The sequence below is a fragment of the Coptis chinensis genome, chromosome 9 (assembly GCF_015680905.1).
Source record: "Coptis chinensis isolate HL-2020 chromosome 9, ASM1568090v1, whole genome shotgun sequence".
Lineage (NCBI taxonomy): Eukaryota > Viridiplantae > Streptophyta > Magnoliopsida > Ranunculales > Ranunculaceae > Coptis > Coptis chinensis.
The window spans coordinates 14,864,815-14,882,255 of NC_141464.1; the positions used below are offsets into that span (position 1 = coordinate 14,864,815).

Genomic DNA, 17,441 nt, shown 5'->3' on the forward strand with positions numbered 1-17,441 from the left:
CCCATTCAGAAAACAACAAGGCAGGTTGAATGTGTTGTTGTCTAGGTTTTATGTATGCCACTCTCATATTAGGTTGTAGGAGCAACATAACTGTTAAGGTTATGTTTCGTTAACCTTACAAATGTAGGCAGATTAAGGGGAAGAGGGGGTTTGTGGTTGGATTTGACCGAGTTTGTATGGACAAACTACCTACGTATCAAGTTTTCTCTACTGGGGGGAGACTTGAATCAGGTCAGACGTAGTTCCTCTTCTCTTTATATAGGAAAGATGCCCGTGCTTCCTCTTCTCCCGCATCAGGTCAAGTTCAGGACTTAGGGCTTTTTAATAAGTCATGATGGAGAGGTGTGGTGAATAATAGAGTGCGCACCTGGAGCTCCAGTCTTAATGATGACAGTTGTGGCGTCCGTTACTAGCTATTGTAGTGTGAACAAGCATGGACCTTCCAGAGGTCGCCTGACTGTCGAACTGGCAGGTCGGTCTCCTTGAGAGATTGACGGCTTTGTTCGATGTGCTGAGAAGCGATCTGGACTGTTCATGTTGTAATGAAGCGACCTAAAAGAGTAGTTGGTATAGATCGGTTGGTAGTTTTCGCTTGTGTTGTATACATGTATAATATCCATAGGATTTGGGTATTAGTCCCTCACACAGCCCCCGCTCAGCAGATCATTGTAAGGCATTCAGAGCGATTTGGTGAGAGTTTTAAGGTAGCACGTGAGGAGCGCATGCAAAAAGTATTTTTGAAAAAAGGAATAGTAACCACTTCAGTTCCCTGGATGGGTGCAAATAACCCATGATTTCGAAAAATGGCTTAGTAGAAGACATGTCATTATAGGGTTTGGTGTCATGATTAGTTGTGTTGGGAATCGAAAGGGTGTCATATTGAATACGCTTTGGAGGACTGAAAGGTTCACTTTGGTCATATTTTCCTACCATTCGCACCATTTCTCTTTAGCACAGTTTAGAGAGTAACAGGTTAGTTCTCTTCTATTTTCTCTCTCTGTCGTTGTTTAGATAGCATTTGTTGGTAGATAGGTCGTTGTTGGTCTTGTAAAGCTTGTGTTGTTAGAAAGAATGTCTGATTCTGAGGATACCCATTTTGATGACCTAGAGAGATCGCTAGGGTCAGAATGGGTAGAGGTTTCTGGGTCCGTTATTGCTATTTCAAGTAGTGACAACACAAAGGACGATTCTTCCTCTAGTAGTTGGCCCTGTAGGTCTGTAAATAGAAGCTCACTAAGGAGTTTTGGTGATTTGAGGGAGAGGTTTAGCATAAACATACCCGAACTGGAAACACATGATCTGGGGGATGTAGATAATGTGTTTAGTAGAAGTTTTGTCCCTATAAATAGAAGGGTTGTTGTTTACGTAGGGCAACTGAGAGCGGGAATGCGCTTGATGTTCTCGAAGTTGACTTGTGTTGTCTTAAACTTCTGTGGGAAGGCTCCATGTCAGTTTGTTGGAAACAGTTGGAAACTTTTTAGGGTTTTCGATATGTTAAACGAGTCAGGTGAGTACGACATTAGGTTGAATGATATGTTAGAACACTTCGCTATGAAGCAATCTAGGTCGAACAACTTTAGTCTGCAAACTATGACCGGTAAGTCATCTATTTTGGATAGAGTGAGTAATGAGTCTTGGGAGCAAAGACCATTGTTGCTAAGGGGGAAGTATTGTGTGCCTAGAAGTAGTTTAAGGCGTAGGAATTGTAATTTTGATGGTACGTTTGTAATGTTCTCTATGGTTGGGATGCTTTGTTTCTCTTTTTCTTGTTGATCTTGATATATGTTTGTTTGTTAAATCTGCAGACGTGGTGATTATGAACTGGAGTAGTCGGTGAGAAATTTAGAGGTTTGCGAGGCTTAGGCGATTTGAGAAGAGGGAGATTCTTGAGGACATTGTGTGCTATTTCACTGAGCGTGGTGGTGAAAGGTCAAAGAGGAGGCAACAAAAGAAAAGAGCGCAAGATGCGGTTGTTGCTAGTTCATAAATAGAAGTTGTTATGGAGAAAAAGGATAGTGACTTGATTACCCGGGAGGCTCATCGTAGGAACCGCTTTGGGCTTGTGAAGGCTGGAGGTGATGCGGGTGCATCGGGGAGTTGAGCTGGTGTGATGAAGAGAACTGTGCCTCGTACTGGTGGGAACTCCGAGGTCACTCCTGTGGGGCCGAGAAGGCAGCAAAGGGAAAACTCCCCACTTGAGATGGAGGAGATGGCCTTCTCTGGGCGTGACTCTCTACTGAAGAGGAAGGCTGGTCCCTCGGATGGTAGACCTGTGAAGAGTGCCAGGGTGGATGGTGGTAGTAGGTGCTATGTTCCTATTGCAGAGTGTACTAGGGGGCAACCTAGTTCAGGTCCTAGGTCTAGGACTAAGCTTGATATGAGCGGTCAGGACCTAGAGACTTTCAAGGCTAGGTTGTCTCAGACTGCTACCCCGGGTTCGTGTGCTCCTGTTATGAAGGTGAGAATCCCTGGTAAGTCCACTAGGAAGTCTGTTATGAACCAGGATGATCTGGATCGGAACCTGGTGTATGTTGATGAGCATGGTAAGAAACAAACTGTTAAGCGAGGTGACTGTAATTACAAGTTGGCGAGTTGCTTGTTGGAAAGCATTGCACTTGATGGGGACCGGAGTGATCTTGACGCCAAGGACTTGGATGAGAACTTGAGGCTGGTGGACTTAGCACAATGTCTGGTAAGTGTGTTTATACTTTTGGTTTCTTTACTTATTTGATTTCTTAATCTTGACTGGTACTGTTGTTGCATGTCTCCTAGCTTACTAGTGGTTATCAAAAGCTAAAGGAGGTCGCCCAGATTGCTGACTCTAAGAAAGGTGTGGTTGAGCATCTAAAGGAAGAGTTGGCTAATGTCTGGGCTATTCAGGTAGCAGAGAAGAAAGAATTTGATGATATGAAGTCGCAATACCAGGATGTGTGCTTAGCCAAGATCGTGCTTGGGAATGAAGTGATGGGATTTGAAGACTGAACAGGAGACCGTGACTGCCTATGCCAAAAATTGTAAGGAGATTGCCCAGAAAGCGAAGGACGCTTATGAGTTTTTAGATAAGGACTACATTGAACTGGAGAGGATGTATTATGCTTTGAGAGAGGAGCATGAACGCGGGGCTACGGGTACACCAGAGCAAGACATACTAGAATATGCATGTGATGCTTCTGTCTTGGCAAATACCTCTCTAGAACTGGTTGAAAAGCATCCTGACGAAAATATTGCGAGTTCTTCTATGGCGATTGTGGATGGTGGAGTGATAAGAGCCCAAAACTGTTGTTTAAACCCTTTAATAGTATTTCTATTTAGCCAATTATGTTATTAATAATATAGGTTTATCACTAATTACGTGCTTTTGAGTATTTCAGGCTTTGGAGTTGAATAAATGTCAATTCATTACTAATTAGGTGCTAAAATGAGCTAAAGTGATTGCTAGGGAAATTAGATGGGTTTTCAGTTTGCCACGTATATATAGAGTCAAATAGAGTAGCTGATGCACTACCAGCTGCTATTCCCATAGTTAGGTTACATAGAGATAATGCCCAATTCTTTTTCTGAGGATGTAAAAAAGATTATTTATGAAGATGCCATGAGCAAACAGTATGTAAGAATGTAACCAAGACTTATGATTATTTTCTAATAAAATAGGGATAAGGGACCCCTCAAAAACCCTGCTTGCCTTTCAAAAAAAAAAAAGTGATTGCTAGGGAAGTTCCATGAAGAAAGCCTAAGTTTCATGGAGAAAAAACTCTTAAAAAGCCCAAGTCAAAAATGTTAAGTGAAAGTCAAACCGGATTAAAGAGCTGAAGAAAAGTCAATAGAACTTTAAAAGGCCATATCTTTGGACTCAAGCCTTATATTTGGGCCCATTTAATATCAAAATGACCGGCTCAGAAAGCGCTTTCCAATGGTCTAGACATTGACTCGATCAGAGCAGTATAAGTCAATGAAAATGTGCGCTACAGTAACATGACTAGAATTGGAAGTCTTAGATTCAACCAATTGGGTTATGGACTTGATTTATGGGTCCATAACCTAGCCTAAAAAACTATGCACCATTTTATATCATGATATAAGAGAATAAAAACCCTAAACCCCATATCTCTCCCTCCCATTAGCTAGAATAAGGACCCGGAATTTTACCTACGGATAAACCGGTCATTTTACGTGTTAGTTCACTACCAAAAATATGACTTTTAGCGTCCAAATTTTTTGTCGCGGCCATAGTTTTAGTTGCTAGATATAGTTGTTGCCGCGACAAGTAGGATTGGTGGCAAGAAGTACCTTTTTGCTGTAACTTTCATCTTCCGTGGCAAAAGGTGGACTTTTGGCAACCGTTTTAGTTAGACCGTGGCTTTAAGTTAGACCTTTTGCAACAAACAAGATTTGGGTGCGGCTTTAAGTGTGTGTTTTGCGACCACGGTGACAAAAGGGTTTAATAATTATTTTCTTAAAAAACAAGTAGAAAATAGATATTAGTTGAGCACTCTATTAGTTATCGCGGTTGTTTTCCCTTTTTCCCACCTTTTATTTTGGTGAAAATTGAATCCTGAAACTTCTCAAATAACTTCAGCCGCCCTTCTTCTTCACTGGTTTCTGTCTCCTTCGCAGCTTCATTGAACTTTATCACTCCTTCTTCTTCACCTACAGGTAATCAATCACCTTCTTGTCTCTTTTTTATTCTTGCTGACGTTTTGTTAGAAATTCTTAAAAGAAATTCTTTTGTGATTTGTTAGAAATTGTTCATTACTCCGAATCTAAATCAAGTAGAAAAAATGGAGTAGCTTTCTTATATCGTTCATTTTTTAATTGTGTATGTAGATCTGTAATGACATTTGACCTGATTTTTAGATAAATTTGATTTGAATAGTGTATACATATGAGTTTCTAATCTAATCTATATTATTTTTGGGTAAAAGTTTTGGCTTTAAGTTTAAAGCTCTAGCTTTCTTCTCAGGTTAACCACTCTTCTGGAAACCAGTACATAGTGGCTCCAGTAGGTATGATCTTTCATTTCGCTTCTAGCCTTCCTTTCTTTCCATCCTACTGTAGATTTTCAGTGTAGAGTGAAATTAATAATTCTCCTGCACGTAAAGAGCGCTCCTCTGAAGACAATGACATGGTTGACTAAGGTAAGAATTTGGTTCTGATCAAGAAACTATTTGATCAGTTCTCCTCTCTGTATTCATTTAGTTTGATATGTGTAATCTTCCTTCGGTAGAAACTAAGGTGTCAAAATGTGCTATTAAATCTGTTATGGATATGTGCTTTTCTGTTGTCAGATGATACACAAGATGCTAAGGACACACAACAGTTAGCTCCGGCCAGTTACAAACTAGATTACTTCCTGCCACATTGACATTGTTGAACTTCCTAATGTTCTTTCAAATTTCCCAGACATCTCAATGGTAAAGATATAGTCACCAGCCTTTGATTTTTATTTTCCCATCCCTTTTTGTCTTTTTCTGTGTGTGCACATATTAGTCCTGAAGAGTGCCAATCTCCACTTGCTTGTGCCAATCTCCACTTGCTTGTCATGACTGTTTGAGTTGATATATGAAGTAGCTACTTGACTTCCAGTTCAACTTTCATGTCACTGTGTCATTTGGTAGGACCTAAATCATAAGTCCATCAACATTTGGTTGCTCGTTAGAGTTTAGTCGAAAAATCATAGAGAATCTAAATTAATATTTGTGTGTTGTGGAAATTGTTAATTTGCATCATAGATTTCATGTAGACCAATAGTTTTTTTTCCTTAAAGCCCTTATTCAATAATAGACTGAATTTTAAATTAGATATCACTGGTCTTGTCATTTTTTTAATCCATAAGAGTAAGCTGGATGATTTAGTGAGTCAGGTCTAGCTGGGCGGTATGTATGGATCGTCTTGGGGCTTAAACTTCGGGGTCCTTATATATACTTTAAATATATTTACTTGCCTTTAGGGCATCTCCAATGGAGAGTGGAAAAATCCACCTCCACATAGGCTCCACATAGGCGCCATTAAGATTATACACTCTAGAGAAATCCCAAATACATAAAGTATATATTTACTATTTGTGGCTATTCCAATGGTAGGCGGAGGCAAATGTGTAAAAATAGATAGCAACGGACTTAAACTGTCACAGCCCATTCAAAATAATGTAAAATAATGGATTTGGTCTGTCGCAAAAGCTTAAAACAAATAGTGGTCCACTTTCAAACGTCATTCAAAGCAACGTCCGTGTTTTTAAGTTTAATATATCACTGAGCGACGGACTTAGACCGTCGCAAACAGAAAAATAAAGCTTCAAACGTGTGTTGAAGTGACGTCCGAGTTTTTAAGTTAAACAGACGTTATTTTAAGTGACGTCCGGGCTTTTTATTAACTAATAGCGAGAGGGGGAATTCCCCACCCTCTCTATTAGCTAATACACTATTACCTATGGTATAGCACCCCCATTGGAGAGATTTTTTTATATTTGGGGTGTAAAATTTCCACTCTATACGGTTTACACCCCCCATTGGAGATGCCCTTACCAGTAAAACTAGTATACTGAAAAAAGAGGGAGAACATGCGCCCTTTTTAGTGCCTAAATAATTTGCAATAGTAGCAATATCAGATTTTATTGACTTCTTTTTTGAATTTTGCAGACTTCGACTGAACATAAATGGAGAAAGTATACATAACAAAGGAAGAAGATACCTGATGTTTTGGGTTATCAAGTTTACCCTCATGAAATGGGTCTTCTCAGGAACTTTTTATTTCGACTTTTTTTGCATAACTCATGGGAAAATTGGTAGATGAAGGGGTATTATCTAAAGCTGGAAGGGGCATGTACACCATTGCAACAAAAAGGTTTATTTCTTTGCACGGTATTATTATGTGTTCTAATTGTGTTTTTACCTTGAAAACTTGTGATCCTCGTTTATGATATCATCTTTAGGGATTTGAGTCACACTTAAACGGTGTGAAGAAATAGATGGATGCAGAGGAAACACTTGACGACACAACTCGTAAAAGGACTGATGAAGAATACATGTACATGAAGGTAAGTTTGGTAATTGTTTCCAATTTTGAACATTGGCCAAGGTAAATCTGGAGGTGCCTTGCCAATAAATTCGACTTGTCACTCACGAACCAGGACTCCATATTTACACTGTTCAACATATACATATCTATTATTAAATTGTCAAGATTGTTACGTACATGCTATGATTTAAATGTCCAAATCGTAATGCAGGCCTTGTATCATGATCTAACTATGGATTATGTGACTGTAACAAAGCTAGATGGAGAAGCCAGCCAGACAATAGTGCGAAAACTTATTGATAAAATGGAACAGGATGGATACCTTGAAGGAGTAAACAACCGGCGACTAGGTAAACTCGTAACTGTTTAAAAACTTGATTTATCATTTTTTTTTAACTTCTAGATGCATCTCATAATATGGTACGCATCGACCATTACGTATTGCGTATCGTACAATATTAACAACTATGATTTGGTTATTACATCATCTTGTTTCGTTTCCTGTAAATCTGCAATTACAAGATGCATTATGCCATTATGTACTTTGTGATTGAAACTGAATCTATTATCTTTGAAAATCCCAAGAAGTGGTAACTGGTAAGTAGCTAGGTTTACCAGCCATAAAAATTATGACCACACTTGGTGCCCTACGCTTGTCTCATTTCTCCATAAAAATCTATATATGGTTAGTTCATATGTTTCAGACAATTTTATTAGTTCAAGCTATTTGAAAATCATTTTTTAAAAGTGGTCTTTACACACTTGAGCTCAGTAGTGGGTGTTATGCAATTAGGTATAAGGTACAAATTCATTGAAATGCTTAGTTTGCTATTGCTTTTGCTTTCTATTAGTTACTCCTATATATATTTGAGTTAAGTAAGCTTTTCCAATCAAACTGTTGCTAGGTCATAGTTATGCCGGATGTGATGATGAAGTGATTAATCGAATAGGGGCTAGCTTTCAATGGTCCTTCTAAGCTAATTTAGCTTGGTATAGATACATACAGTTTATTAAGTAAGTAACCCGACAAATGATTGTGGTCCGACTTGATAAACTTGGGGCATAGATTTCATTGATATATATATATATATATATATATATATATATATATATATATATATATATATATATATATAGCATGAAGCATCATATTTTAGAACTTTATTTACAGCATTATGTCTAAAGCACATGTACCTCAAGATCATTTGATATTTTTTTGTTGCTGAATTGGTTTTTCGAATGTGGTTCTAAAACTTACACCACTATATTTTCACTTGTTGCAGTGTAAAAAAGTTAAGAGGTGACTCTCATTTGAGATTTGAGTTTTGGATGACTTGAAACGTGCAAGCCATATGAAGAAGTGGGTGTATAAAAGATTAGACAACATATGAAGAACTAAAGCTTGTTTCTTAGTATTTTCTTTTTCTTTGTACCAAGTTATTCATTGATCCAATGACATTTTGTACTTAGCAAAGAAATAGTTGATTTAATTAAAAGTATGTTTCTTGCTACAATTATGTTTGGAGTATCTTATATATTTTTTTGGTTTGTTTTATGTGGTTTTAGTACACAAATTATATATATATATATATATATATATATATATATATATATATATATATATATATATATATATATATATATAAAAAAATTAAAAAAAAAACACACTTTTGCCGCCAATTGTTTGCAAAAAGAACCAAAAGTATGGTCTAGAGAAACATTTGTTGCCACGATTGTGGCAATAAAATACTTTTGGCAATAGCCATGCCCGTGACAAAAAGAAATTTATTTATTTTAAAAAAAAATAAAACTAATTTAAAAATAAAACAATGTCTTGCCACAACATGGCCGCGGCTAAATCTTTACTTTTTTGTAGCGGTGGCAAAAGTGGTGGCAACAAACTTCTTTCCACACCTTGTTTTACCTCAAGGGTGGCTAAAAGTTTTCCCTTGGCAAAACACATTTCGCCACGAATTTTGGACTTTTAGCTACCACAACTGGTTGCAACAAAAAATCATATTTTTAGTAGTGGTTAAGTGTCACTCTAGGTAATAACGTACTATATGACGAGGTTTAACATTTATCATTTGGCGAGCTTGATTAATTGATATGGGTTTTTCATTGATGGTTAAGTTTATGTTGGGCCTATTGTATTTTGGGCCTTTATTTATATTAATAGTGTAAATTATGTGGGCTTAGAACTGAATTGGGCTTGATTGTGTGGGCTTGAGTAGAAATATCAATGTGCATGTGCTATTATATTGGGCTTATTTTATATTTGGGCTTGCTTGAGAATATGGGGTATGTTCTTTTAGTGGGCCTCTTTTATATTGGGCTTGCTCTAATATTATGGGGATATGTTTTACTTTAATCCACGCGTGGCTTATGGAGGGATATGGATAAGCAGAAACACCTCTTGCTTCGAAAAAGAGGATGTGCTGGTCACCGATTATTGAAAATTTTGGGGATGACTCTCTCTCTCTCGCTCTCTGGAATAGCGGATCTCTGGCCCTCACTTTGAGTGCCACCAGGTTAGATATATCGAAGGTAAGTTCAGGTAAGGGATCAAGTTAGTTACTATAGTTTCTTATGATTAAAGAGAGTTGCATGCAGTGGAAAAACAAAGGGGTTTCGAATTATATTCGTATATGAAGACACTTGTTCAGTTACATTGTTTGGGGTTGTTTTCTACTCTTTTCTAACTTTAATTGCTTTGAACGAGGAAAACATTATAAACCATCAAAGAACTAAGTCGAGGTTTAACTGGTTCAAAACGCCCATTGAATTGTTAACTTGCCCATATTGGTCGGATTGGTTATTGTCGAAGCATATATTAATAAGTGAGTACATGATAATAAGTATAGTTTCTTGCGCTCAAGGCCAGTAACAAACTTGATTAATATGAAAGTGGTTGCTTTGGATATTGATGTTGGTTAATTGACATGGATTAGCGTTCAATTGTGAAAGACCAATCTAGGGTATGAGATTGGTTTCGGGGTGCTGCAGCTACTTGATTTAATTGGCATTTATCGAGATGGTTAAGTAGCCGGTGCCACGAATCAATATCTTTTAGTAGTTGGGTTTACAGCTGAGATTTTAATATATTAAATGGAAGTATAATCTTTGATTTTCAGGTTAGGACAGCTTTTAAATTTATGAAATGTTAGAAATACAGAGGAAATTCTGCCGAATTTTTTTTAGAACGCGATGTTCAGGGGGGGTTTTATATTTCAGTTCTAGTTTGGACTCGTGTGAGTCAAACCTGCTCACGTCTTGGTTTATTAGAATGTTGAATATTTGGATTGAGCTCTTTTATCCGAATATTCAATTGTCTAGAAAATCGGGGCGTTACAGAATAATATTGATAAGGTAGTTGATCATTAGTTGTTTGGGTTCTTCTATAGATAATTAAGTATAAATTTTAACTATTATCAAATGGCATCGCTACCGTCTTAAACTCGTTCAAGACAAGAATTCAATTGCTTGAATCCAAAGGGCAATCCCCCATTCTCTACCCACCCACCCTTTTAATTTTTCATTCTTGTTTCTCATATTTTTGTTACAGCTCAATCTTGATATTCACTGTTTTAAACTAAGAGCGTGCCCGCCCTCCCTTTTTGCCTTGCACAGAGCGCGCCCTCGCTCCCTTAAGATGCGGACTCACAGTGAAGAATAATGCGGTAAAGGTATTTTTAAATTTCCAAAATTCTGAAAATTTTCATACATAATATCTAAGGTGTTGTTGATTTACTGGAATATTTTCAGATATTTCCTAGTTCTTTTACCTTGTGAAATAATACCATATTTACACTATTGTATTAAATATTTCACACCGTAAGTTTCTGGAAAAATAGACGAGTAGGGTTACATAGGCAGTTCCAAAAATTCTAAATTTTTTACAGGAGTATCTATCATAAGTCAGGAGTTTGCAGTAAACATTTGAAGAGTTTTTTATTTGTTTTGACCATCTAACTAGTGGATTGTTTCCAGTGTGTTTCTACAGTTTTGCAACACTTAATTTCTAGAACAACTGCTAATAAGGAGGGTTTGTAGAACTGCAATTGCTCTAAACGTTTTACACGAACACGCATGATCTGTCAGGGGTGTCCAGTAAACCTTTGGCAATTTTTGGCTCTGTTTTGATTGGTTAACTATTCGGTTGTTTGTATTGTGTCTGAAAACTGTTTCATAAACTTTGCAGGGCAGTATAAGGATTTTTATAACTCCGATTGTTCTGAAATTTTACAAGCAAGTTACTGGATATCTTAGCAAACTACTGTAAAAATTTCACATTTTTTGGAGCACGCCACGCCCATTCTAACTCTATTTTTGAGCACGCCTGCCCTCTTGTTACTGTAGCAAAAAAAAAAAAAAAAAAAAAAAAAAATTGACACAATACTCCGAGCGCGCCCGTGCCCTTTCTGAAGAAAGCCCGATTCACAGGTTAGTTATAGGCTCTCTATTTGTGCAAGTTATTTTTTATTTAGAGTTCCAAACTTCTTCAATGCACTGAGATTACGTATCGAAGACGCTATTCATACGCGTAGCAATGAGGTATTCAGGTACTCCTTCCACTCCTCGCCTCTTCTGTCAGAGGAGTTTCAATTCTAGTATATCAAGGTTGTTTGACTGTTGTTCATGTTTATTTCATATTGGACTTAGCCTTGCATGAGATTAAGGTCTGGTAAAAAAAACCATCTAATGTTATCTATCGTAAATGTCAACGTACACGCCTATCTAGAATATCACACACCACACCTGCAATAATGGCTAAAGAACTAAAGACTCCTCTCTCTGATTTTTATAAAGCATTAAATGATGGCCCTAAGTCATGCATCATTCTTGCAGACCTAGTGGGGGATTTTTGAATTCCCCCGAATATATTTAACTTGTTACTAGTTTTCCATGGTTTAGACCATGAGAAGCCTTATCAACACATGCGTAGGATAGAACAAGTTCTCACTACATTCCATCATCCTAGTATAAGTCCGGATTAAGTTAAACTTAGGGTGTTTCCATTCACCCTAGCCGATAAGGCGGCATCTTGGTTAACTGCCCAAACGCCAAACTCTGTGGACTCATGGGCTAATCTTGTTCAATTGTTCATGGAACAGTTTTACCCACCAATGAAGATAGATGTAATGCTTCAAAATATTCATTTCTTTCGCTAGAATCCTCATGAATCCTTTCCAGAGGCTTGGAATCCTTTCACTGATCTTCTCATTATATGCCCACATCATAATCTTGCGAAAGACACACTTGTTCGTGCCTTCTTCAAGGGGATTTTACATCATCATAAGGAGGTTCTAGATATCATGACTGGGGGTAGTTTTCTTAATAAAGGAGCCTTGGAGGCTTATAAATTCTTAGAAGATCAATCTAAGAAGAACAACAATTGGGGAGATAATGACTCTTCCCGCTCCACTCCTTTTTCTTTTGAGGTTAAACCTGATCTCGAGCTTAAAACTCTTATCGATGCCCTCACTAAAAAGGTAGATGTCCTCTCTGTTCAACAACAACCCACTCCAGTCATGAACATTAACTCTACTCGTTGTAATGTCTGTTTTAGTCTTGAGCATTCCGACTTTTATTGTCCTCTTGTCTATGCACAACCACCACCACAACCATCAAACTTCAACCAGTTAACTCAACCTCAAGGACAAGGAAACTTAGATGACCAGAATAGAGGTTTAGTGCCCATGACCCAGAACTATCAACATCAAGACATGAACTCTCAACAAACCTTAATTCTAGTTCAACCATCTACAAACAAAGTAGTAGTGACCTTGTTGGAAAAACAAAATCAAATTATACAACAAAACTCCAACTTGATGAAGGATCAGCATGATCAAAACTCTAAAATGATGCAACAAACGATGCAACTGATGCAGTCTTTCTGTCAAAAGGTTATTGACATGTTTCCTAACCAAAATAATAACCAAACAGGCGTGTTTCCAGGTCAAGAAGTGCCTAATCCTAAGTCAACAAACACCGCCTTTGAAATAACCCCAGGGGACCTACAGGCAGTCACTACCCTTCGTTCAGGGAGATTAGTTGATAACAAAGTAACTATGCCTGAAGATCGCCCGCAAATACAAGTTGAAAATGAAACCATACCAAATACTACCATAGAAACTGAAGACCCTACAACTGTAGAAGTTCCAGTCCCACTACAACCAAAAGGGAAACCCTTACAAAAGCCCATAATAGAAACTAATGATCCTACACCTGTAGAGGTTCCAACTTGGACACCTAGATGGAAAATGGCTAAAGATAAAGCAAAGACTAATAATACTTTTGACCCTTATGCTAAATATAGAGACAAACCACCATATCCTTAGAGACTAATTGTGTCTAAAAAGCACGAGAATTTTGATGAGATTAGGGAAGTGTTTAAAAATTTGACTATAAACCTACCTTTTCTAGATGCTATAAAAAGTCTACATGGACATGCTAAGTTTCTAAAAGAGTTGTGCACCAAGAAGAGAAACCAACATATTAACGAAGCCTTCTTAACTGAACAATATCCCTCTTTATCTAAACATAACGGAATTATTAAGTACAAGGACCCTGGTCGTCCTACTGTACAATACACCTTGGGATATTACTTCATAACAACTACTTTATTACACCTGGGGGTGAGTGTTAACTTACTCCCTTTTTATTTATATAAACAACTAGGTCTAACAAAACTTCAACCAACTAAAATGACTTTGTAGTTAGCCGATCGTTCTATTAAGTACCCCAAGGGCATAGTTGAAAATATTCTCGTTAAAGTTCAAGACTTTTCTATCCAGCCGACTTTGTTATTCTCGACACAGAAGTTGCTCATGATTCCATTCCCATCATCTTAGGTCATCTTTTCTTGGCAACCGCCAATGCCTAAATCAATTGTCGGGATGGGTCAATGAATTTCTTTTGGAAATCTTTTTGTGGAAGTTAATATGTTTAGACAAAAGCAGGGACAACTAGGTTTGCCTGTAGAAGGAGAAGTGAAGTCCATTGAGAGTTTTGTATCTCACATTAGTGCGACTGACGCTTTCGTCCCCACACTAGTAGATACCCCTCTTATGGAAGAAGACAAAGATCACAATTTTGACTCCCTAGACGTAGATGAAATCAAGGGAGATTTCCTTCGACCCTTTTGCAACCCTTCTTCTCTACCTCACGAGTCCCCTCCTATTGACATTCATTCATCCCTCGACGCCATGATGGAAAAAGAAATTTTCAACCTCTATCCTACTGATTCTTCTGACCCACCTATTGGAGACTGTCTTGAATATCTCAAGGCTTCTAATGATCTAGAATTGAGAACACTAGTTGAGCACCATTCACCCACCTCACATCCTCATGTTACTTATTTACCTTCCATCATGAATGTTCCTCGCCTTCCACTTTTTCAAAGAACCATTGAGTTTGCACTTGACCTTCTTATTTCTCCTGTGCTTCATAATTTTTTAAACCATCCTGATACAGAAATAATACCCAAGGGCAAGCCACCTAATACCTTCATTTTTAGATTTAAGACAGTTCATACCTACACCATGAATGAATTTTGTGCTAAACCTACATTCTCATTTTTTCCATTCGCTCCTTCTAAAACTTATCCATATCCTATGTATCTTCCACAACCATCCATTTTCTCACGATCATTCACTTGGACACCCTTTCATTCAAAGAAGAAGAAGAAGAAGGTGCATGCTCGGTTACTGATAAGAGCTCAAAACTGTAATTTTAACCCTGTAACAGTCATACTTTTAGACCAATTATGTGAGTGATAATTAAGAGTTAACACTGATTACGTGTTTTTATGCATTTCAGGCTTCAAAGTCCATTATGTGCATAAATGTGCCACTTTAGCGAGATAAAGGAGCAAAGGTTGGTTACTAAGGAGTTTCGTGACTAAAGGCCAAGATTCAAGAAGACAAAGCCTTTCTAAAGCCCGATCAAAAGCTGAAAAGTCGACGCGGGCAGAAACATCACACAAGTCAGCAGAACTTCCAAAGGCCGTATCTTTTGACTCAGACCTCGGAATGGGGCCTACCTTATGTCAAAACGACTGGCTTGGAAAGAGCTTTCCAATGGTCCAAGCCTTGACCCAATCAGAGGAGCAGAAGTGGACGAAAAGTCTGTTGAAGCCAAATGCAGCTGAAGATGCCTTTTTGGACTGAAAGAATTAGGTTTTGGGCCTGATTCTCTGGACCAAAACATGGCTCCAAGCCCATGCACGATTTTTGGATCTGAAAGTATAAAAACAAAAGCTTAGCTCTTTGTTAATGGTAGATAATTAGGTTAGAAAATAAAGGTAGCTTAGAATAGAAAGTAGCCATTAGAATAGCTTCTAGATCTAGATTTAATTGTTTTTAATTAAGTTTAAGTTCCATTTTCATTTCTGGTTTTAGATTAAGTCTTTGAATCATTGTTCTTGATTGATTAGATAAATAAGAATAGTTATTTTTGTCAATTTCGATTCTTGTCAGTTACATTTGTGTTAGATCTGATTTCATTTATTACTTGTTATTCAATTCTTAGTTAGTAATTAGATTTTAATTATTGTTTAAATTAGATTAGTAAATTTCAATTCTTTATATTATGTTTAGTTTTAATTTAATCGGAAATGATTGCGTAATGATTCTCGGCTAAACCTCTATTAGAGGGGGTTGAGAAGCCTTGATGAAAGCTTGATTCTGATTATCGTAGAGTCGTCGTAAATTCCTTTCCACTCTAGAAACGATTAGTTCACCATGAAAATGGGTTTAATCGTTCACATGCTAGTTATGAATTGGTAGGAATGCCATGTGTAATTAGGGATTAGGAGAAACCATATTGTTCTCTTGAAGCGATTCAATTCGGATTCTGACGATTAAGTGGTTAGTAGGATTAAGTGGAGTTAAGGTGGAATCAATCCCCCGCTAACTCCTTATCATAGAATCAACGTAGCATTCACATAGTTGTTCTGATAATCGACTAGTTGCATCTTGTGGGTAGTTGCATCGTAGTCTAGTTGCCACTTCGTAAATCTCTCATTAGACCTTAAGTAGAGTAATTAGACTAGAAAACACAGCATGGAAGGACTAGGAGTGGAACGAATCACTCTACTCCACTATATCTCATAGGATTGAGAATAGAATCTTTGATAAACATATAGGCACATAACATAGTTTTAGTTTACTTACGTTTTGAGTTTTATCGTTCATTTCGTAGGTAAACTATTCAATTTTATGCTTTATCAAATGGCGCCGCTGCCATCTTAGTTTCACATTCGCATTGTTTTCGTAGTGTAAGTACTTTTCTTAAAGTCCCATTTCACCCACCCACCCTTGTTTGATTCATCTTTGTGGTTTTCGTTTCATCGTTGAAAAAATTCGCGACAAAAAATTACATTACAGCTTTGCGATCGCCTTATAAGGAGCTTTTGCCCTATATACGGTACCGCGGCGTGACCAGCCCCATACCGAAGCGACCATGCTAAGTTACTAGAACACGAGCGCGACCAGCTTACTATCTGGCGCGCCAGCATACTAAGATATATATTTTTCAGGAATTCTACAGTTTTGATTCGAACTTTGATATTTCAAGTTTTTCAGTGTTCTAACTTGTTATAGACACTGAACACGCGTAAACAAGACGTTATTCATAAGCGAAGCAAGGACGAACAACGTCAACAAACAAGTCTATCTAGTATACCACTCACTATACCTCTAGCTACTATTTCACACACATCACCTGACACAATGCCCAACGAAGAAGAGACTCCTCTCTCTGACTTCTACAAAGCCTTGAGCGATAGCCCCAAATCTTGCATCGTTCTAGCAGACCCAGTGGGGGATTTCCGAATCCCCCAAATATTTTTAATTTGTTACCTGTTTTTCATGGATTAGACCATGAAAAACCTTATCAGCACATGTGTAGGATTGAACAAGTCCTAACGACATTCCACCATCCTACGGTTGGTGCGGAACAAATTAAACTAAGGGTATTCCCTTTCACCTTAGCCGATAAAGGCTTCTTGGTTAACCGCCCAAAGCGCCTAATTACGTGGACTCATGGGCTAAACTTGTTCAAATTTGTTTATGGAACATTTTACCCACCCTTAAAGATCGATGAGATGCTTTCCAAGATTCATTTCTTTTGACAAAATCCTCATGAATCATTTTCAGAGGCTTGGAATCGTTTCACCGATCTCCTTATAGAGTGTCCACATCATAACTTAGCGAAAGACACGTTAGTTCGCCTTTTCAAAAGGACTTCTACACCACCATAAAGAAGTCCTAGACATAATGAATGGGGGTAGTTTCTTAAGCAAAGGAGCCTTGGAGGCTTATAAATTTTTAGAGGATCAAACTAAGCGAAATAACAACTGGGGGGGTAGTGACGATATCCACCGCTCCGCTAGTTCATCAAATACAGTTAAGGCCGCCGGTATG

The 17,441-nt window shown here is 37.8% G+C and overlaps 1 pseudogene; it reads right to left on the reverse strand.

Moving 5' to 3' along the window:
- Nucleotides 1-17,132: 17,132 nt before the first annotated feature.
- Nucleotides 17,133-17,226, reverse strand: LOC147474901 (small nucleolar RNA R71; annotated as a pseudogene).
- Nucleotides 17,227-17,441: the final 215 nt, after the last annotated feature.